This window comes from Lissotriton helveticus, chromosome 3_1 (genome assembly GCF_964261635.1).
Source record: "Lissotriton helveticus chromosome 3_1, aLisHel1.1, whole genome shotgun sequence".
Lineage (NCBI taxonomy): Eukaryota > Metazoa > Chordata > Amphibia > Caudata > Salamandridae > Lissotriton > Lissotriton helveticus.
In genome coordinates, this window is record NC_136061.1 from 1,867,051,706 (window position 1) to 1,867,075,484 (window position 23,779).

The 23,779-nt window shown below is 46.4% G+C and overlaps 1 protein-coding gene across 2 annotated transcripts in view; it reads right to left on the reverse strand.

The window, feature by feature from the left end:
• Positions 1-23,779, reverse strand: part of LOC144823924 (uncharacterized) — a 523,537-nt gene that overhangs the window by 267,580 nt on the left and 232,178 nt on the right. For both annotated transcript variants that reach the window (XM_078682843.1, XM_078682842.1), the window contains one exon: positions 17,105-17,250. The gene's annotated coding sequence lies outside the window, so the exon portion shown is untranslated. The remainder of the gene's footprint in view (positions 1-17,104; positions 17,251-23,779) is intronic.

Genomic DNA, 23,779 nt, shown 5'->3' on the forward strand with positions numbered 1-23,779 from the left:
CACTTGCCTGACAAGAAGAGCAATCCCTAACGGTGCGTTCCACCAACAAATCGATACCTGGCCACCAGAAGTCCTTTCGTATACGTTCTTTTGTCTTTGAAATACCCAAGTGTCCCTCATGAGACATGTCCACCAGAACACTTCTGAGATTAACAGGTGGAACTAACCTAGTACCTCTCATGAGTAAACCCTCCACCACTGCCAACTCATCAGCAATCAAAGACCAAGGTTTCTTTAAAGAACGAGACCTACCACCTTCCAGCAATTTAATGACTTCCTTCAAATCCTCATCCTTACTCAGCTCTTCTCTCCAAGTATCTTCCTTCACCGCCCCCAGGGTAACGTCACACACCTTTAATTCACCCTCAAAATCGTCAGCCAAAGCTTCCTCAACATTCTCTACAACATTCACCAGCCTAGACAGACAATCTGCCGAGACATTAGTTTTTCCTGGGATATACTCAAACTTGAACACGAACTCCTGCAAAGAAATTACCCATCTCCTTATCCTTGCTGAGATGAAGTCTAACCCCTTTTTTTCAAACACTTCCTTTAGTGGTTTGTGATCAGACCTGACGGTAAAGAAGGAACCCCAAACAAACTTCCTGAACTTATTCACCGCCCAATATATACCTAGCGCCTCTTTCTCTATGACAGAGTAATTCAACTCCGCCCCCTTCAAACATCTCGAAGCACAAGCTATCAGGACCTTCTTGTCTTTCCTCACCTGTAACAACAAAGCACCCAGACCCTTACTGCTAGCATCTGTTACAATAAACGTCGGATCCCCTGGAACAAACGCCTGCAAATTTGGTGCATTCCTCAGATCCATCTTCACCTGATCAAACTCTCTGCTACACTCCTCAGTCCAATTAAACACAGCATTTTTACACATGATTTTCCTCAGATTAACAGTCTTATCTGCGAAATTTCGGACAAATTTATTGTAAAATTCTGCCATGCCCAAAAATGATGAAACCTCTTCTTTTGAACATGGTTCCTTCAACTTTTCAATTGTTTCTACAAGATCCTTTTTTGGACATATGCCCTTCCTTGAGATGTGGTGGCCCAAATAATCTAGCTCATTGACACCAAACTTGCACTTGCTCTGACGCAGAGTTAAACCAACTTCCAACATTTTCTTCAACACAAGGCAAACCCTCTCATCATGTTCCTGTTCGTCCTTACCAGAAATGAGAACATCATCCTGATAACATCTTACCCCCGGTATTCCTTTGAACAGATCTTCCATAATTCTCTGGAATACCGAGGCTGCCGAAACCAGCCCAAAAGGCATTCTTAAGAACTTGAATGCACCCATTGGTGTAATGAAACTAGTAAGCTCTTGACACTCTTCTTTTAGCGGAACTTGGTGATAGGCCGATGCCATATCTAAGGTGGTGAAATAGCATGCCCCATCTAATGTAGAAACCAACTCCTCTATGTTTGGCAAAGGGTACTTGTCAACTATTACCTCTTTATTTAAAGCACGAAGGTCAACACACAGCCGAATCTCATTATTAGGCTTTCTCGCGACCACAATTGGTGCGAGCCACTCAGTTGCTTCTACTGGTTGTATAACCCCAGTAGACAATAACTTCTCAATCTCTTTACCCACGGCATCCTTTACACAAATTGGAATGCGCCTTACTTTAGCAGCAACAGGCACCGCACCCAACTTCAGTTTGATGTTGTGATTGTAACCCTTTATACATCCTAGTTTTTCACTGAACAACTCTTTAAAGTTCTTTATAAACTTGTTCTCCTCATTGTCTACAGCCTGTACTTGAATAACTGGATGAGCATTTGGATTGAGACTCACACCCAACCTTGCCTGATGAGACCAACTCAACAAATTGTCTCCCCTGTTTACCACATAAACTTTTGCTTCTGTATACCTCCCCTTATATTCGATGCAGTCAAAAAAGTAACCCATGGGGAGGAGCTTGGCGGGCATCCGAGATGGCTGCGTGAGCACAGCGCTCCCCGGACCCCCGCCGCTCCCGGCATAATATCCTGCATAAATCCTGATTTTTTACGAGGATTTGTATAGAGGACGTTGGGCTGATCTACCTGGACTTTTCAGAAATTTATTTTGACACCGGGTGCCTGAGCTACGGTGATTCGAACTTTTGGGCTCCGCCCTTGAGGGGCGCCCGGGACTGGGTGAGGTTCAGTGGCCGTCTTGGAGTTGAACAACAACGGCAGGGGGATTGGACTTGTGGGTCCCCTTCTTAAGTTTCGGTTTCGATTCTGCCTCTGACTGGGACATCGGCGAGAGGATCAGGCCGGAGCTGGGTCCAAGGCACGAGTCGGCTGTCGGGCCTTTGGCTGGACTATTCTCCTATTTGGCTCTCCCTATCCTAGTGGTGCCCTTGTTGCGGTCCTCTGGTCCCGAAGCCTCCCTTTCTGGTGCCCGGCCCGTTGACCCTGGTGAATCTCCTTGTGACGCATCTCCAAAATGGCAGGCAGAGGGGACCGGGAGACGCGGAAGACGAAGACACCTCTGCGCGGGGGTCCGGTCCAATATAACGTCATGGACCGTTATACCCACTCTAAGGGGTCCCCCGGAGCTGCCCTGCCCGGTCCCAGTGCGTCTGACCACGTCGTGGATGCGTCGACGGAGCCTTCCTTGCAGGACATCATGGGCGCCATTTCTGGCATGAGGGAGTGGATAGGCCAACAATATGAAACCTTGGCCCACAAAATTGACACCGTGGCCATCGATGTGAACTTAATTCGGGCCGATCTCTCAAAAACGAATGAGAAGGTGAAGTCATTGGACATCAAGTCATCCGGCCTCACGGCGGACGTCTCTGAGATACAGACGGAGATAGGCAATCTCCGTAGGGTGAACGATTTCATGGCCCGGCGCTTGGACGAATTTGAGAACAGGGCACGTCGCTGTAATGTTCGCGTGGTTGGTGTTCCGGAGAATCCAGAACCCCATTCGGTTGATCTCCTGGTTGAAGACCTGATCCTAAACCACCTTTCTCCATCTGGCCTTAGTAAATTTTTCACAGTGGAGCGTGCACATCGTGTTCCGGGGGGCCAGGGTAAGCCAGGTGCCCCGCCGAGACCTATTGTCGCAAAACTTTTCCACTATAGGGATCGGGACGCTATCCTGCAGGCCTCACGGGTGAAGGGCCCAGTGGCCTTTGAGAATGCCACGGTGAACTTTTATCCGGACTTTTCCCAACAGGTCCAGAAGCAGCGAATGGGATTTCGTGGTGCTAAGAAGCGTCTTAGGGACATGGGGATGCGCTACGCTATGCTTTTTCCAACCAGGCTGCGGGTTGAGTACAATGACCGAACTTTCTTCTTTGATCGGCCGGATGCTGTGAATGACTGGCTGGACTCCTTGCCTGGCCAACCTCCTGAGACTGAGTCCGATGCCCTCCCGGGCGGTGCTGAAGGTGGTGTAGAGAGCTGAACATTTCGTCTTTCCTGGTGCCTTGTTTTGAATAACTCTTTCCAGGAGTGTATGCCTCTGTTCCTCTACTGCTTATGTGATTTGATGTATGATTTTTCTCGTTATTGGTCTTGATCGGGGTGGCGGGTGGGACGGAGCCTTTCCTCCTCCCGGGTCTTTGTGTAGAATAGGGGTTCTTGGGCGACAGGCACACTGCAGGTTGGGGTGGCTTTTTAGCTTTTTGCAGGGGTGCAGGGTGGGGGGTGTTTTGTTGTTATTTGGGGGGTGGGCGGTTGGGAAGTTCGTTGTTTGTGTGTTCTATTTTCAAGGCGACTTTATCCTGTATTTGAAGATGTTTCTTGTGTCCTGCTCATTGGTGGGGGGTTTTGGCTTTATTGGGTGGGATGGGGGGTAGCGGGTTGAGATTTGTTTCGTGGAACGTTAACGGTCTGGGTGATCGTATCAAACGGAGTGTGGTGTTGAAATGTATACGACGTTTATCTCCTGATATTGTTTTCCTGCAGGAGACTCATTTGGTAGGCAATGTTTGTCATGCGATGAATAGGTGGGGATATCGCCTCGTGGCACATTCAGGGTTCACCTCGGGTTCTAGGGGTGTGGGTATCCTTGTTCGGGCTTCCCTCCCCCTGGCTATTGATGATGTGATTCAGGATGATCGAGGGCGATATGCTGTCCTTGTGGGTCGCTATGAGGGTCGTGCCCTCTCCCTCTTTACTGTTTACGTGCCCCCCGGTTTGCAAACTTCTACCTTTTCCGATTTGGGCCGTGTGTTGTTGGACCTCCCTGATAGTACTCTCTTTCTGGCTGGTGATTTTAATTCGGTGATCTCCGGTCTCCACGATCGCCACCCCCCTAGAGATACTCCTGCGGCCCAGCAGTGGTTGGGTGGGTTTTTGGATACCTTTGGCCTGGTGGATTGCTGGAGGCTTTTACATCCTACTCAGCTTCAATACACCTTTCATTCTGGGGCCCATGGGAGTCTGTCTAGGCTGGATTATTTTCTGATGCCTGCGGCTCAGTCGCCAGCGGTGCGTGAGATTGTACACCTACCCAGGGGTATTTCTGACCACTCTCCGCTCTGGCTCCATTTTGAGGTTGGAGTGGAGACAGTGGGCCGGGTGGCTCCCATCAATCCGTGGTACCTTACCTCCCCCGAGACCCGCAGCCTTTTGCTTCAGTCTTTGGACGCATATTTTCTGGATAACGAGGGGTCGGTTTCCTCAGCTGTGTCCCTGTGGGAGGCCTTTAAGACGGTAATTCGTGGGCAGGCCCTCTCCCTTATTGTTGAAGCTAAGAGGGCGAGGAATAGGGAGGTGGTGGACCTTGAGGGGGAGATCTCTGCATTGGAGGATGCTTTGGAATCTGGTGTCACGTCTGCGAAACTCCGCGCCCTGGGTCTGAAACAATTTGCCTATAAATCTATGGTCACGGATGCTGCTAAAGTGATGTTTCGGGAGCAACAGGGTCGTTTGTACGATGTGGGGGACAAAGCGGGTAAATTGCTGGCATGGCTGGATAAGAAGGAGAGAGCTAATCGTGTGGTGCCCGTGATTCAATCTTCGAGTGGTGAGACTGTGACGGACCCGATTGGAATAGTTGACTGTTTTGCTGAGTATTTCCGTGTGGTATATACCCCTGTGTCTGTGAGGGATGTGGCTGACTCTCGCCTTCTATTGCGTGATATTGCTCTGCCCAGTATCTCCGACTTGGATCGTGTAGCGTTGGATTCCCCCTTTACTGTTGATGAGATAGCTACTGCCATCCGTTCACTCCGTTCGGGCAAAGCATTGGGCCCGAACGGGTTGCCAATCGAACTGTACAAGTTGCGTCCCGACAGAGTGGCGCCATATCTTCGCGCCATGTTTCTGGAGTCCCGGGAACGGGGTATTCTCCCATATGATCAGCGACTAGCCACGATAGTTGTCATCCCTAAGGATGGTAAACCGCGGGACCTTTGTTCATCCTATAGGCCCATATCCCTGCTGAATGTTGAGCCCAAGGTATTGGCGAAACTTCTGGCATCCCGCCTCCTGTCGGTCATTGGTGGCTTGGTCCATCCGGATCAGTCCGGATTTATCCCGCATCGCAACACGGCTCTTAACCTTCGTCGTCTCCACGGTGCGATTGCGAGGGCGGGGCTTCTGACGGAGCCGGCCATTTTGGCATCGTTGGATGCCTCAATGGCTTTTGACACTGTGGAATGGCCTTATCTTTGGGCGGCTCTTGAGAAATTTGGTTTTGGGCCTGAGTTTATTGGTTGGATCAAGTTATTATACGCTGAACCTCTGGCGCAAGTAGTGGTAAATGGTAGAGTTTCGACCCCTTTCACCCTTGGCAGGGGTACCCGTCAGGGCTGCCCCTTGTCTCCGTTGCTTTTTGCACTCGCCTTGGAACCATTAGCTGCCTGGCTTCGATGGGAACCTTCGCTCAAGGGGATCCGCTGGTCACCGGACTTTGAGGACCGCGTCTCGCTTTACGCGGACGACATTCTTTTATATCTCACCTCCCCGCGTAAATCTTTGACTGTTTTATTTGATGTTCTCACTTCGTTTGGTGCCAACTCGGGCCTCGTTATTAACTGGGCCAAGTCCTGCGTGTATGTTCTCTCGGGTGTTTTACCCCCATTGCCTAGCAGACTTCCTATCCAGGTGGTCCAGTCTGGCTTCAAATATTTAGGGATCTTCATTACGCTGGACCCATCGCTTCGATTTGAGCGGAATCTCCTCCCCCCGTTGCTTAGATTGCGACTGGACGTGGCCCATTGGCGTAAGCTTCCTTTGTCTCCTCTGGGCAGGGCGGCTCTGTTTAAAATGATGTTCTTGCCGCGGTTCCTCTACGCGCTCCAGAATTCCTATGACGATATCCCCAAGACCTATTTCCGAGAGATCGAGAATCTTCAAAGGCAACTGATTTGGGACGGGAGTCCACGTATTGCCCTCGCGAAGCTCACCATCCCCTGGTACGACGGGGGCATGGCGCTCCCCGATATCAAGCGATATTATTGGGCTTCCCAGTTGTCTGCTATTAATCACGTGATGTTTTCACCGGATCGAAATCCTGCATTCGAGATGGATAGACTCCAGCTGCCGGGTGGGGACTTTAATAGAGTGCTTTATTCTCGATCAGCCGGGCGCCATCTTGTGGGCCCGTCCAGGATTGCAGCGACTGTGTGGCGAGCCGCGAATGTGAGTTTGGGCTGGGGGGATCGAATGACACTGGCGACGCCGCTTTATGCCTCGGAACGTTTGGGGAGTCTCTGGTCTACTAAGGGCTTTGACCGCTGGGATAGGATTGGGATATGTAAGGTGGGTGATGTGTGGTCGAAAGGTAGTGTGAAGTCGTTCCAGGCCCTCCAGGCGGAATACGGTTTGAATGGTAGGGAAATTTTTCGTTATCTGCAGGTCCGACACGCCCTCGCCTCAGTCTTGACTCCTGACGAGGCCCTGCCTGAGTCTTCCCCTCTCGAGGATCGTGTCCTTGATGGCCACTTGCCTGATAGCACTATTTCCCTGATCTATAAGAAGCTGATCAATACTCGGGCGGACTTATTGGTCCGACTTCGGGAGGTTTGGGTCGGCGATGGGTTGGAACTGGACGACGAGGATTGGCAATCGGCGCTCTCCTCTCCCAAGGAGGTAGCCATTCCTGCCCGTCTCCGTTTGGTTCAACTTAAAATCCTTCATCGAGTATATGTCACTGGTCCGCGTCTAGTGACGATGGGCTTTTCCCTGGATGGGTTATGTAAGCGTGGTTGTGGGTCGAGTGCTACTTTTTTACACATTCTTTGGGAGTGCCCGGTTGTGGCGGCTTACTGGACTGCTGTGCTTGAGGTGATGATTGCTGTGACTGGTGTTGACCTGCGGCCGGAGCCACGACGGTGTCTGTTGAATGTGTGGGAGCCCACTGACTACTCTGTAGCCCAGACCAGATGGGCTACCTTGGGTTACATGATTGCGAAACGGGACATTGCGCAACTCTGGGGCGCATCCAGGCCCCCTGAGGTCTCGAAATGGGAGGACAACATGGACTGGTCCATGTTTCGTGAGAAGACTGTATATGTGGCCAGGGGCAGACCCAGGGCGTGGACGAGGATTTGGGGCTAGTGGAATGAGTATCGTGGGGATCTCTGTACCCCTCCCCTTGTAGGCACTACTGATGTTGTCCTATCTCCCTAGGCGAGCGTTCCCGGAACCTTTTCATACTGTTTTGTGAATTTCCGATTCTCCCCGCTGCTCCCCCCCCCCGACTTTGTTAGAGCCTCAGGGCTCATGGTATGTTCTCCTGATTGTAGACCATCCCCTCCGTTCTTTGGGCTGACCTTGATTACTGTGCATTCGCCTTTTTAGTGTTTGTTTTTCTTTTGTATAAAATAAAAACTCAAGATGCTCTGTGATATGTTGGGAGTAATGCTTGGTACTTGATTTGTGCCTGACCACGGGAGTACATTTCTGATTCATGCTTTGTGCCTTTTTATTAGCGGCCAGCCCGTGAGGTTGTAGGCCCATCCTTGTATTTTCTATGCTTGCTCAAATAAAGGTTTTTGAACAAAAAAAAAAAAAAAAAGTAACCCATTATTTTTATGGGATGTTCTTGATAACCTGTTGGTCTTATATCCGGTTTACACAAAGTCTTTTTCTTTCCAAACACATTTTCAAACACCTCGTTTGAAATAAAAGTAACATGTGAGCAAGAATCAAATTTCATCAACACACTTGCTTCCCCAATCAACACATAATCAGAAGGATGTTCTACAACATCATCATTAATCTGAAAGCTAACCAACTTCGTCTCAGTCTTCATATCTCTCCCAACTCTTGTTCTGCAATTTCTACCAATGTGTCCCTTTCTACCACACACATTGCAATTGAACTTGAGGGCAGGACACTCTCTCGCATTTGCCATATGCCCATATCTCCCACATCTGTAACAAGTTCCTTGAAAAGGAGTTGAAAATTTCTTACTTGTCTGTATTTTAGAAATGCCACCATCAATCTCCCCTTTCAACCTTTCCTCCTCACACACTTCTTTTTTTCTCTTCTCATCCTCTCTCTTCACAGCCTGACACACCACTTCTTGTGTTGAAGAACTAGTTGGCTTTTCATCCTTTTTCTCCTTGCTTAGTTCTCCAACACATTTTAACATGTGTTCAACCCTTTTTGCAATACCTACCACTTATTCAAGTGCAGGTTCATCCTTTAGCCACAACTCTTCCCTTATCTTATCACTCACACATCTCAAAACAAACTGATCCCTAATTCGTTCTTCCACCAAACCCCCAAACTTGCAACTTGAAGCCAACTTTCTTAGTGCAGTAATGTACTCTTCAACACTCTCTTCCTTACCCTGCTCTCGTAACCCGAAATAATACCTTTCCATGATAGTACTCACTTTAGGAAGGTAATGTAAATCCAACTGCCTAGCACACACCTCATACTCATTCAATCCTCTTTGTTCTGCTTGTGGAATGACTGGAAGAGTCTCCAAAATCTCCTGGCCTTCTCCGCCCAAACAATGCATCAATAAAGCATGCTTCCTTTCACCACTCAAATTTGCACCACACACCCTTGCGTAATTTTCAAATATTTTTTTTCATTTTTTCCACCTAATCAGTGGTTCCCCTGGTTCCATCAGAAAGAAAGGAGGTGCAGTTACATTCTGCATTTTACTGCCCCAGTTCCACTCAACACCTTTACCCTTATTCCACTTTTAAACCTTTAACAACAAAGTTCCACCTCCCTTCCCTCAAAAAGGTGTGCCCATCACCGTCGACAGGCTTCAAGTTCTTCAATGTAGAACTAAAAAAAATTGAATCTGGTTTTCCTTTCCGGCACCTCTCGGTACTTCTTCAAGTTTGAGTCACTTACTCCATCCACCAAGCTCCTCCGACTTTTCTCTTCCTCACGTTTTCACTCGTTTTCCGTACAACAGGTCCTTCTGTCCTCCTTTACCATTGAAGTAGATACCCTTATAATGTCACGCTCCGAACTGCTGCTTCCCCTGTTGCAATCCTCTTGAAATAACAGAAAAACGAAAAAAAAACCGATCAAAAAAATCCAAGATGGCCGCCACTAATCCATCACAAACATTCAGTCTTGTTTCCAAAGTGGATTGGGCTTTCTTTTCTTCTTTTTCCAAAACCAAGTCAAAATGGCCGCCACAACATTAAATGTTTTTTCTTTGGTTATTCGAGCTTGTTTTCTTTTTTTCCCGACCTAAAATGGCCGCCAAGAAACATTTGCATCACTTTCTATGGCCAATCTCGCTTGTTTTTTTTCATTCTTGAAACTCGCCCATTCAAAGATGTCCGCCACCTTTGCTACAAACAAATAGGCTTTTTTCTAAGGGAAATCACCCTCGAAAATCGACGTCAGTTACAAGCTCCGTTTTCCAAAAATCATTGTAAAAGACTACCTTTGCCGATTTTCGTCGCGTTTTCGACTTTTTCCACGTCCCTCGCTGCCTTTCCTTCGCTGGGCCACAGCTGTAGCTTGAAGATGCTGATCAATCTCCCCTCATCGACACAGCAGTCACGTGAGTCTTTCTCTTCGCATTTAGCTATTCACCTGTTGTTGGGGCTATCTTGCACGAGTAGATCCCATCCACAAACGTCGCCAGTGTAATAATGTGGGATTCACACAGGATTGTGTTCAATAAGTAATATTTATTCAGCCCCATCCAACAGTCAGCTAACAACTGACAATCCTGGAATTACCAGTTATAGGAACCTTGGTGTCATGTGGTTCCAAACACTAGGTTCCAACATGGAACCAGAATACCCAGGAAGACAGGTCATCACAGATACCATAGCCTTACTCTCTAGGAGAAGGGTCTGCAAACAAGTCCCACAAAGTTCCAAAAAGGACCAGTTGGCCGAGAGGAAACACCAACCACCGCCGCTTGGGAGTAGATAAAACAAGCATTTGCAAAGCAATAGGTCTCGCATTAGGAAAGTGTGAGCTATTGGTATTGTAAATGACACCATTTTTAAATGTGTTGGCTTTGAAAATATATAAATTAATAGCATTGTTATTCACAAAGCCAATAGCTTACACTTTCCTAATGCGAGTCCTATTGGCTATGGCAATGCTTGTTGGTAGCAAGCAAGGATAGTGCTGTTGTGGCCCTTTCTGTCCTCTCCCTCCCAGGTGTCTCACTCTAATGTACTAATGCTGCAAATGCAGACCTGTGTACGTTGCCAGTGCTTGTTATGGAGGGTATTTGCTGCAACAGGCCTGGGGAGTAAAGGAAAGCAGAGGCCTATGGTGCTTTAGTAACTGTGCCAAGGTATGTCATAGTTATGACAAGTTGCCCTTACTTACAGGGGAGGAGCACACATTTAAACTTTGCTCCTATGGCAGTAAGTGAAGTTTTATTCTTTGTCTGTTTCAGTTGTGATCAAATGCCCTATTTGAGTAGAATTGTACTCAAAGCCTTTTTTGTGATATTGTGCTCTAAAGAAGGCTGAAATGATGTGGTGCCCAGGAAATCATTGGGACTCAGTGCCCGTTATTGTATGCACCTACGGTCGAATTGGGTACACAAAATACACTCTGTAGTCCTACACGGTAATGAATCGCGTTTTAGAGATTCTGGATCTGAGGACACAGTCCAGAGGACAGAACCTGCGGCCTCACAATGTTCCTCAACATAACAACTAAACAGCAGCAGCCATTTTACCATTAGGGGAGGTTGGTAACTGGGAATTTAAGGCAACATTAAAAAGCAGTAACTATGAGGGCAGCCACACAGCGTCTCAGTGGTTTGTTTTCACAAAATTTGCACGACTAAATATAGCACTCAAACATTTTGAAACAATTGGTCGGGATTTTCCAGAAACACCGTCATGCTGCTGAAGGCACACGGACAGCCACTATTTCACCAGGAAAAATACTGTCCGGGAAAGTTAACAAGGTTTGTGTGGCAGAACATGCCCCCGGAATCCCGCCGCGGCCACCCCAGAAGTCAGGCAAGGTTGCCTGTGACGGGGCGGAGCCGCGTCCGGACCGGAAAAGGAGGCAGGCGGAGTGAATGCGTCTCGTGGCCCGGGGCTCCTGTGAGCGGTGGAGAGCTCCGGGGCCGCCAGCAGGAGTCTGCGCAACTGTTGCGGGGCTCCCTTGACCAAGAGGGAGCCCCGGGAAAGGAGCTGGCAAGAGCCGCAGCGTGAACTCTCCGGAGGGGGCACGAGGCACATGCCCGGTGCCTGCGCGTGCTGAGAGCGGAGTCCCCCGAGATTGGCCCGGTAAGTTTAAAAGGGGGCTGGGGTGGGGGCTCGGTACGTGCTGTTGCCCTAGCAGACCATGGCCCGGGAGGATCATGATGAAGCGCGCATTGCAAGGGAATTGTGGCCTAACGGAAAGCGAAAGCGCGCCCACACAGCAAGCAGCCAGCAGCCAAAGCGCGCTCACAAGGACAAATCCGAGGCAGAAAAAGCGCGTGGCCAACTCGTGTCTCACATTCCCAGAAGTCAGTAACATTAGTTGTCGAGCTTGGACAGCATGCTTCGCATGCTTATTCCAGCTCGACCTAAAAAGAGAGCAGGCTCTTTCATTGAAAGTGTGGTAACACCGCTCAAAAAATACAAACAAATAACACATACATTGAATAAAGTGCACATCCACCTATAGGCATATTGATGCTGAAGTACAGACGTCCATTGTTACCCAACTCAATGGTACATATAGCATGGATCCCAAGGGATGAAAGGCTGAGTGGACACCCCGGAAATCAGACATATGACCACGAGGAGGAGCAGAGGACCCTGCATTTCACACTGTAGAGGCCTGATTCACCAGCCCCGGCTAAGCAGAGGATGGTACACAACTTGGAATAAAGAACTTGCGGACCAGAGGAGCCAAAGGGCAAACACTATATGGGATTTGGAATTACTAAGATAGGAAGAAAAAATGCAAAGAGACAACAAGATGAAATAACTCCCCCAAAGCAAGGTATGGAAGAAAAGACCTAGGACTGAAAAAATGGAACAGATATGCGAGAGTTCGGAAAGACCACACAAGAAGCACCACAGAAGCCAATATCATTTGCAAAGCATTTATTGTTCAATTAGATTCAAAACCTCAATTGATACACTGGGAATAGGTTGCACGAGGGGAAGAAAAGGGAAGTTTAGGTGATGGTAGTGATGGGTAGTGAGAGTAAATGTCATAGGAGTGAAGGTAAAACAATTTGATTTGTTCGGAAATTACTGGCAAGCAGATCAGTATTAGAAGACCTGTCCGTTATTGAAACATTTATTTACACAGATTCTGTAAATAACAATCATGCAACAATGCACTTTCAAGGGTATGTAGGGCGGGAAACCGGTACAGGTCTTGTATGTTGGAGAGCGTCGACGTTTCGACTCAGCTAATGCAAGGAGGAAGTTTAGACCTCAGCTGCAAGTCTTCATAAGGGCGGGATGTGGCAACCTAATCCTGGTGCTAGGCCTGGCTACACAGGTATGTAGAAGAGTTTCTGCTCTTGTAGCTTTTTACACAACACAGATTGTCTGTATTTGAATTGATCTCATGGTAAATCAGTCACGGACCAGTTTTGTATTCCCGTATTGTACCCAGGTCCGCTATTGACTTGTTTGGGTTACCCCATTATTTATAATGATCTCCATAGAGACAGCCAGATCCAACCTCTAGCCAGAAGAGGTAGCATAAAGCAATACTGGTGCACGTGACCACATGCCACAAGATGGAAACAGCCTGCACCCCACAAGAGAAAACATGCAAGCAACCGAAGGGCGGAATTTAATCTGAGGTAATAAGGGAAATGTCTCAAGAAAAGTAAGTTGCAATAGAAACAATTGAAGAATAAGACTCTGCATGGAAGGATGCAGAAGGAAAAAGCTCTAAAGGAATGTAAAGCAAAAACGGTGTACCATTACACCTGATGGATACACAAAGGTGAGACAAGAGGCTGTGAAAGGAAAACCTTAAACCAAGAAACAGAGCTTCCAATGTAATAACAGGGCCGGATTAGCAGAATCCTGAGCCATAGTCAAAGAACAGAACAAAGGGCAATAGCCCAATTGACCGATGTCACAAAAAGATTAATTAAATCTCATGAAGAGGATTCCCACAACAGGGCGCATCCAAAAACCCCACCTACAGCCAGGAAAAGACTCTAAGCAGGGTTTCAAAAAAGACAACTAGTCACCAACTCCAGAAGAACCGAAAGAAAAAAGGGGGTTCTGCCAAGGCAGGGACACCTGATTTGGTGATGGATACTCTAAAACGCCCTGACAATAGGGTTGTAAAAACTGATAAAATGGGGTGAACCTTAACAGGGACATCGCCTTCTCTTCATAGAATGAGAAAAAAGAGAGCAGGGGCAATCCCAGGAAGGGTTTGAACCATCCCGGCTGTCCCGAAACCTACGTAAGGCAGCATCTGCGTGGGCATCAAATAGGTGAACCCTATCATACGGCATGTCAAGTAAGACTGACTGGACAGCCTCTGAAAATCCAGAAGTCTGAAACCATGCACGCTGGCACAATGCTACAGCAGATGCCATGGCCCAACCAATTGAATCAGTGGAGTACATTCCGCACCTGATAAGGAACCTGCACACCTGGCGGCCGTCCAAAATCAACTGGTTCAGTTCGCCCCAATTAACCTCTGGAAACAAAGGCAATATCTTCGCCAAGGAATCCCATAAGACATGGAAAAAGTGTCCAAGGACGCAAATCGTGTTAGTGGAGCATATCGCTGCACTGGCGGAAGAGAGGACAGGTTTACACAAGAGTCTTATTTTCGGGACTCTCTATCAAGTGGGGAATGGGGAAGATAACCCATATCAATGGAAGCTGTAGCAACCTGGACCACAAAACTCTCATTGGGGGCAGGGCGGTACTTGTGAGCAATAGTACGGTCCACAGGTTTACCTCATGTTTTGCCTATGACCCCAGTAAAATATCAGAAAGTGCCTCACAAAAAGGGAGCACTGGTTCAATCCTCAACTTGCCAGAATGAAGAACTTCAATAAGAGGGTCTGTAGACTTCTTCACTGTAGGCAGAGTCAAATGTATGACATCAGCCTCTCTTTTCAACACTTCCGCTAAAGAAGAACTGGCCTCCGAGGCAAGGCCAGGAGGAGGAGATTAAAAAGTAGAAGCAGGGGATGAATCTAACCAGCTCACTTCCCCCAACTCAGTAATCCAGCTGTCCAAACTAGGAGGATCTAAAAGCACTAGTTGTTCCATGGGAATCACCCCTTCATGTCCATCCATCAGCTGTTCCTGCGAAGCACCCACAGAAACCATCGGCTCCGTAAACGGCTCCGTAAACGACGTAGAGCGGTGCCGAAATGGTACTGTATTGGCGCCGGCATGGGAAGGTGGAGGGGCATCGGTCAGTGCCAACAGCGACGCAGACACCAGGGGGCGAGGGGAAGCTGACTCCGCAAGACTCCCAACAGTGTTGTGCACTGACTCAGAGCCCTCCGGCGCTGTAAAAACTGTCACTGGAGGAACCACCAACGTCGTGTTGGAGTCAGCCAGTGCACCAGGTGGAAACCCTGAAGGGTTGTGCACCAGTGCCACTGTATCCAAGACCTGGACTGCCACCAGGAGCGAACCCACCGGCGATGTTGCAGTTGTTGCGCCTATGACCTCCTTAGGGTCTGCAAGCACTCCAGAGGCAGGCGAGGTTCCAAAGACAAGATGAAGAGCATTGTAGTACTCTTGCATATGGTTCCAAATCGCTCTGGCTCCAGGAAAAGTGGGGAGGTGTGGGAGGGACGTCTGAACGGAGGCCTCAGCGCCGAAGCGTGAGCCGTCTCCGGAATCCATGTTGTGAGTCGAAGGAGTCATAGAAGTCCGTGACTTTGATCTTCTGTCACGCCACTTACTGTGGGACCGTGCCGAAGACGGGGACCACTGCTGCCGGCCATGGGATGAAGAGCTCACAGGAAAGCCTTCTGGACCTGCTAACTGTAGACCAGAAAGACGAACAACACCTCAAGGAACTGGGAGCCCGCAATATCCGTGCTGCCAGGAGCTTCATTTGTCGCTACAGCAGCACCTTCAGCTTCAACCACTGCCAGGTGACACAATCCTTGGCGTTGTGATGCTCACCCAAGCACAACATACACACTGAATGTGGATCCGTACCTGACAACTCTCAAGCACAGGACCCACAGGATTTAAACCCAGAGGGCATAGAAGAAGGCACACTGTTTCAGACTAAAAAAATGGTCACATCAGGCTGATAAAACAGCCACAGATTCCGCTACTCCGGATCTGCATGCAGTGCAGAAAAAGAAGAAACTGACATCAGAGCGCCGGAGGGGAGAGAGACTTGTATGGCTTCGTAACGACATCACATCCGGAGTCGACCTCGTTACAGATTATGCAGCGCTGTCCCCCAGCGTGCAGAGGTACTGCTGAGAAAAGTTTCCGGATCCAGTCTGACGCCTGGGGAGAATTCACAAGTAAAGGAATTTATGGCTAGATATCTCTATTAGATACACTAGTGCAAACACTTCAGCAGAGCCACTCATTAAGTGTTGTTCGTAAGTCTCGATTCAGTCATAAACAGCAGTTTTTGCTCAAATCGGGATTATGAATTCAGTAGGAAAACATGCAGATGCAATATTTGCTCCTTCCTATTTAACCAAGAAACAACTGGTGAAATGAAGACCGCAAAGTACCCTGAATAAGAAAAAGGTGCAGATATTTGTGAGTAAACATCTATTTCTATGGTTATTCCCCATTCCTCCCTGTAGTTATTGTTTTCCATGGTATCAGTAATTCCATGTGCAATATTAAGGCACCATATACTAGGCAACTCGTACTAAGAACCTTAGTTTGAGAGATATAAGCAACAGATATTCAAGATGCTTAAGAAGATTTTCAAACGGCTTGACATGACGACTCATAGAACCGTCACCCAATCCCTCTTCACCAGCAAGCTGGAATACGGCAAAACACTTTATGCTGGAATCAATGCTCAAATGACCAGAAGACTGCAGAGCATACCAAAGTCAGTGCCAGGTTCACCTTCAGCCTTCCGCCCATACTCACACTACCCTGTAGCTCAAAGAGTCCTATTGACTCCCAATCCACAAGCAAGTACTTTTCAAACTCCTCATACACACACATTCAAAGCCTTACACTACTTTGGCCCTATGTACCTCAACGACTGCATAAACTTCCACAAACCTACCAGACACCTCCGATCAACGGGACTACTACTCGGGCACCCACCCGCATAAACAGAACAAGATCCTGTGATTGTGCCTTGTCATACCCCACCGCTAAAGCCTGGAACGACTGGCACCTGAACATCAGAACCGCCTCCTCAATTCTTGAATCCTGCAAGAAACTGAAGACAGGGCTCTTCCCCCACACCTTGCTTGACCCATGCTGCTGCTGCTTTATGGGTGAGTTGCGCACTATACAAATACACATAACATAACATCAATGACTTTGATGTCTTCATTTATCCCATTTAAAGAACAAAGATAGGTGCTCCTGGGTGGCATCGCCTTAATTGAGATCTTGAAATCAACGTTGGCTAAGCTTCTCCGAAACAACAGCTGCAGTATATACTGCAATCACGCCCCAGTAAGGTAGACAGCCCTGCAGCATTAGTGTTCCTACAGTTTCTTTTTAAATAAGTGCTGTCGATTAGGAATGCACCTGAGTGAAGACTTGTTTCTTACCTGGAATCATTCTTCTACCCTTCGCAGGACATCCGGGCATCATCCACCTGGGGCAGCATCAAATGTCTCACTGCATGTGGTATCCTGGGAGCTCGTAAATCGAAGTCTGATAAGTTGGTGTTTTCGATTGAAGGAGGCGGTTCTCACTTGAAAGACACAATAAAAGTGTAATCTTAATGTGAGAAGAGGGTTATGCTTAAAACTTTAACAATAACACAAAAAATATGCATGCCAAGTCTCTGAGAGTATGTGCAAGCCGCTTGTGCATTATCGTGTTCATGGAACCCTCCCCCACACACGAGTAAAACCGGGTACTGACTCCATGCGGCTGACCCGGGACACTCAGACCTGGAAGCTGATGGCTCATTAACAGAGAGAAGGCCTGCTTACAGAGAAGATGTTTCCACATGTCTACAGTTTTCTGGCTTGCCACTTTCAGTAACTTGTGTTTCCTCATCATGAACACAAACCACTTCCTGTGAGTCAAAGCCCAAGTACCAGCCTCAATGCAGTCACAGCGACTCAACTACCGAAGCGGGTGCCCATTTGACAACCTGGGAACGGAGGAATTAACTAGCCCTGAATAGAGAGCATACAAACCTATAGGTGGCATGAGTGGTGAGGGAAGGGAGATGTATTTTTTATAAAATCAGATTCAAAGTGATTGATAAATCTTTCTATTAAAGACTGGGAGACGCAGTCCAAAAGAGCACAGTAAAAACGATACACAGCACATTAACCCCTACCCCTCTTCATCAATCATCAAAAACTATCCGTCTACAAGAAGAAATTGTATTCCCTTAAAATAGCATTTTATACAGACCACCAATGGAAGCCATCTAGACCAGGCACTGCCCATCTTTACCAGAGGGGCAGCCAATGACCCAATCCATTAGCTTGCCTTCACAAGAGAAAACACCTTCGGGAGGAAACACCGCTCACCTATAACAGGTCGAAAGTCGGTGACTTGATAAGTGAGAACAGCCCATCTATAACAGCTAACACCGTTCACCTTCAAGCTCCCCAGTGGAGAGTCTTCCTGACCAGCACTGCTCATCTTGAACAGAAAGCCTGTTATAACAGGACCTCAGTAGAATTCAAAGAGACTGAACAACTATTTTTCGACAGGATGTTTCATTTCTGTTTCTGTGGGTTTAAATCAACACCATGAAACTAATGCCACAACTATTTCCCTAAGACTATCAAGGGTTGTGGACTTGCTGATGACCTCCAGTGAAGCTCATATACTGCACTTATATTTGTTCAGAGTTCTCTTACGTTCAATTATTCATCTACATGAAATCCCTGCTGGCTTGGATGATCCCTTAGTGTCCGGTTAGAGTGCAATCGACCATTTTCCAACCTTTGGTTTCCATCATGAATTTAGTATTTAACAACTGTTGGTTGCCCTTTGCTACGATCTGCAGACCTTTATTTTAGCACAGCGTTTCTTTTCTCTATCCCACTTTTGTCTTGCCTCTATATATATTCCCTTTACCCTTCATCTTTCCACTTGGAGCGTTAGCAAGATGCAGTCACTAAACAGCTGCTAAGCAGGCAGTAGAGCTTACACAGTGTTCCTTTAATTTATTCTCCATTTGCTTCCTCACCTGCTAATGTGCGCCCAACTATACAGTCATCATAACAACAACAACAGCAACAAAAATAATAATAATATTGGAAAATATAACAATATGACTAATACTTAATTTTTTTTAGCAGCCAAAAGCCAAACAATAAATCATACCATTAATACTTGGGCAAACTCTAAGAGAGACTTATTGCCCACTTGATGTTGGGTATCCCATCTGGTTACCGCCCAGTCAGTTGTCATGCAAAATGAATGTAACCTATGGCTGAAGGACAGATACATGGCGTGTCTGTCCGTAAACACAGGGTAATTACCTTGTTGATAGTATTCTTGATCAACTAAAGCATAACTTAATTAATGAGCCACTTGTAGGGTCACTGTACCAGCTGTGGGCGCTGACACCTGCATAGTTTAATCTCAGAGACAAGTATATGCTATTGGCACGGACATGCAGGTAATTACCACAAGATAAAAAATATACTATCCCACCCACTGAGTTAACCTGTGTGAGGTTCAAGAATTAAGACTTTGGCAGCAGGGATGCTGCCAGAGAGATGTGAACACATACATGTTTTACTCACATTTAATCATTGAGGGCCAGATGTACAACATGTTTTTGCATGCGCAAACGGGTTTGTGAACCCGTTTGCACAAGCAAAAACATCATGGACCATGTACAAAGCCTATTTAGCGAGTCGCAATTTAGCGAGTTCGCTTCGAAAGTCGGAGGGAAATCATTCAGTAGCGGACTGAATGATTTCCCTCCGACTTTCGAAGCGAACAGGCAATTGAAAAAACGAAACACGTCAGCCTGCAGTCATGACCCAGGCGTATTGAAACGCGAAAGGCATAAACAGCAGATGACGGCTCATTGAATACAACGCCGCAGCAGAGAGCAAACGCCGATCTGCCATATGCAAGTCCTCACGTTCACAAAGAAAAAGAGCAGCTGCACGACACAGTTAAAGAAAGTACAGACGAATGCTTACATCTGCAAACACCGGCTGCAGCTTAAAAAGAAAAGGTGAACCCTCAGAGTTGGCCTCTAGAAAACAGACAAGAGTAAGAGTGCCCTGAAGAGAATCTGGGAACTTGTTCCCCGGATGCGAAACGCGTCGGCTTAGAGAAGGAGATAGTAGGAATATCGAGCGAAAATCGACCAGTGCTTGATCATTAAATGTATCAAATCTCCTCTCTTTCTGTAGATTGATTCTTACATTGTCCTTAATTGGTGTACTGTTTAATGATTTTTTGAAAAATCTTGCAAAGAACTGAGTGACTGTCTTTTTGCAATGTATGGTTTAAATGTAAAAATGTACATAGAATATGTTAAATTGTTTGTATAGTTTGTGTATGTATATATGTTAGTTCGTGTAGAACGTAATAGTGTCTTTCTCACATACGAAAAATAAAAATATGTACATGAAGTTATAGAAAAAAGTCAAAAGGGCTAAATAAAAATTCCCTAACAAACTAAGAATCATTATTGGTTTGTTTATAAGTGACTGCAAGTAGAAGTGGAGTAGGCATCTGTTGTTGTGTATAGGTATTCATAGGGTCCAGCCTACCCCACGTCCCAGGACCTAGCTCCATAGTGTGACATCCCTCCTAACAGGGCTCAGCAAGGATTCCCACAGTGCAAATTCTCGATACCCATGGTTTGCTAGAAAGGGTAATAACAATCCACTCTTAAATGCCAATTGACTTTTATGCTTTTCACAATCAATGTGTCAGGCCTGCTGCCTTCATCATAACTTTTCGAGAAAAAACAAGCAGGCCTACAGCCTTTATCAATGCCTTGTCACCATAACAAACTCAATCCTATTGAGCATAAGCTTTGTATAAGAGAACGATCTGGCATACAGCCATAAAAGTACAAATGTATACAAAATTACAATGGGCAAAGCAAAATACTCTCACGTTACAATGATTATTGTAGTGAATATCTACTATCTCCATGGTTCGTTTGAATGGAAAACTAACACCAAATCCCTGGTCTACTATGGTAATCTATGGAATTCCATGAAACAAAATACCTGCCTATATGTTTACCACAGTGAGATAACAATCCATCCTTTAAAGAGTATTGCTTTTAATATATGCTTTTCACAAAAAGTAGGTTATGTCTGGTGGCTTTGTCATAACGTTTCATAATAAACAGATCAAAAATATTAAATCTGTCATGACTTCTCCCAATGAGCTGATAAAGCCTTTGGCATTTACCTTTGGCTTTAGAATTTACCCAACACTGGCCTGTTCAAGTGCGAACACACTTGCAACCATTCTAAAATTATTTAGAAAAATACTGTGTTTAGAAAAAAATACACATCCCTTCGAAACAAGGCCTAACAAGAATCATCAAAGTGAAAACCCCCAGGTTTTGTCATAGAAGGTGGCCAAAGCCAAACCCTGGCCTACTATGGAAATATGTGAGATTTCAAGTAACAAAATATCTGTCTATATAATCTGTAACATAATGTGATGACAACCAACTTTTACTGGATTTAAGATATGCTTTCCACAAATAATACGTTGACCAAGGGTCTTTGTCACAACTTTTCATAATAAGCAGATGTGATCAATAGCATCAGACATAACATTTCCCAGTGCACCAATCAGGCCTAATGCTTGTCACCACAAACAACAAAACATGAAGGTGAGGAGCCGTGGAGCATCAGACCAGAGTGATGTGAAAAAGGTAATTAAGCACCACCAATGAACATTGATGGCATAAAAGGAGAATAATGGGCGCAACGATGGGGGAGGGTTTAATTTTTTTTAAGTTGAGCGGGATAGGGAGGAGTGGTGGCAAAACAGATGAGCTGGGGTTTGGGAGCAAGAGTTAGAACCAGGGGAAAACAGGTATGGAGGGGGAAATAATAGAGAGTAAAAAATACAAAACACACACTCCGATGGTGTGCTAAAAGGAAAAGAGAAAAGTAATTTCCTCACTGTGGAAAGCCACAAATCATCCAATCAGAAGACAGGTGAAAGGAAATGTTCCTTAAGAAGGACAAAGAATAAGGAGAAAATCCATGATATAAGAGGCAGGGAGATTAGATAGAAGAAAGCCCTCCAAATAAGAGCAAGGGGCTAACACAAAATCCACTACATGTGTATAATTTAATGTATTAGAGAAAATTGATCTTCGACCACAAACAGCTAAAGCTGTCTGTGAGAGAGACCAAAAAAGGACTCGTGCCTTAGGGGGTCCAGGAGACGTGGGAACCTCCTGCAGTGTAGACACTCCATGAGATCAGAGTTAGACTCCTGCTCTACAAACAGCATTAGCATTGTGGGGGGATTTAATGCTACTAACCTGAATCTCTCCTTTACATGGTGATTGCCAGTGGCGGCGGACGCCTATCTAGAATGGTGGGGTGTACGGGGGGGATAATGGGTTGGTTGGGAATCGGTAATAATATTAAAATAAAAAAGACTTACCTGTCTTTCCGCTCCCGCTGACGCTCCCGGCCCCCTCATTGCTCCTCTCATCTGGCCCAGATGTGGATGTACCTCATTGCATGAGAGCAACACCAGGATTGATCTGAGTGGCCTCGTTTGCTGCTCAGACAGTGCCTTGGAGCCTGTGGCTTTTCTCCAACCCAGCTGTGCAACACAGCAGAAACATAAGTGCGTATGTCTATTTGGCCGGCCTAGGACGACTGGCAAACAGACATGCACACTTATAAGTGCACACTACTCCTCCCTGTCATGACCCAGCCCAGCCTTATACTTATTGCGTGGCTCAGACAGCAATAAATAAAATTATAACATTCTGTTAATTCTAAAATGATAACATTCTGTTAATAAATAAAATGATAATAACGTTATTTTATTTTATTTCTCATCTGCTGGCTCTGGGCAGTAGGGCGACGCTCCTCCGCCATTACAGAGGAGCCGCCCTTGGGCTGCTTGCAACAATTTACATTTTGTAGCCTTTTTCTTATTGTAGCAATGTGTTGTTTAGTGTTTTGTCCTTGAGTGTCTGCGCTGCGCAACTGAAGACCGTACGTGCTTGTGGACACGCTGATCATATCTTGTTTACTTGCGGGTTTCAGTGCATTTCTTTGGCACGGTTTCATTCCAGCACACACAAGTGAAAGAAAATATGACAGAGGGAAATGCGTGCAGGAGGAGACACAGGAAATTCGGTTAGTGGCTTTGAAGTGACCTATGAGTTGTCTTCCTGGGTGAGGGTGGTGGGGGCGGAAGGGTGATGGTGGCAGTAAAGGGGACATGTGGTGTGCTAGAGTTAGGAGGTAGAGGTAGCAAAGGCATGTATCATGACGGGGATAACCAACACATAAATGTCTGAACTGGGGTGGCAGAGAACAGTGATGGATTAAACCCAGATCTGTTGACTGGGTGTGAGTGTTTGATTGGTTCAGATGCTCCGTCCATCACCACCCCATTTTGTACCGCAACACATAAATGCAGCAAATGAGTAAATCTGCTCATGCTGACACTGCTGTGATTGGTTCATGGAGAGACTTGAGTTTCAGCCATTTTGGGCACCAGGGCAGTTAAGCAACACTATTGTCCAGACATCACAATGTAAGCACAGAGGCAGGCCTTTTAGTTTGATTGAATAACCTATGTGATCTTATTAGACACTGCACTTTACTATTATGTCTGACCTGTTACCTGCAGCTTCTTTAAGAACTGACAAGCACACAGCCATTCAAGCCTACCAGCAACCACAGACACCATTTTATATCCTCGTATTCAGATGTTTATAAGCACATATCGATACAGCATGCAACCGAACACGTTGAGAAGAATGGTGCGCCAAGAGTCAATGTGAAAATGTTTCCTGCTCTCTTGTATCCCATGGTTCCCTCTGCAAGGACAAAACACTGGTGACAAAATAGTTTGAGATTATATGTAGCATTTGATATATCAGCTGCAGCCAGATTGAGTAGGCATCACTAGCCATCATACACAAGTCACTTGGCCCTGCAACATCATCAAGCCAACAGCACCCAAGTCATTCCAAACTCCCACATACCGCTTCTCACTCTTAGCATCGAATATAGCCTCCTTTTCTCTGGTCTATAGTTACACAAGACCCAACCCTACCA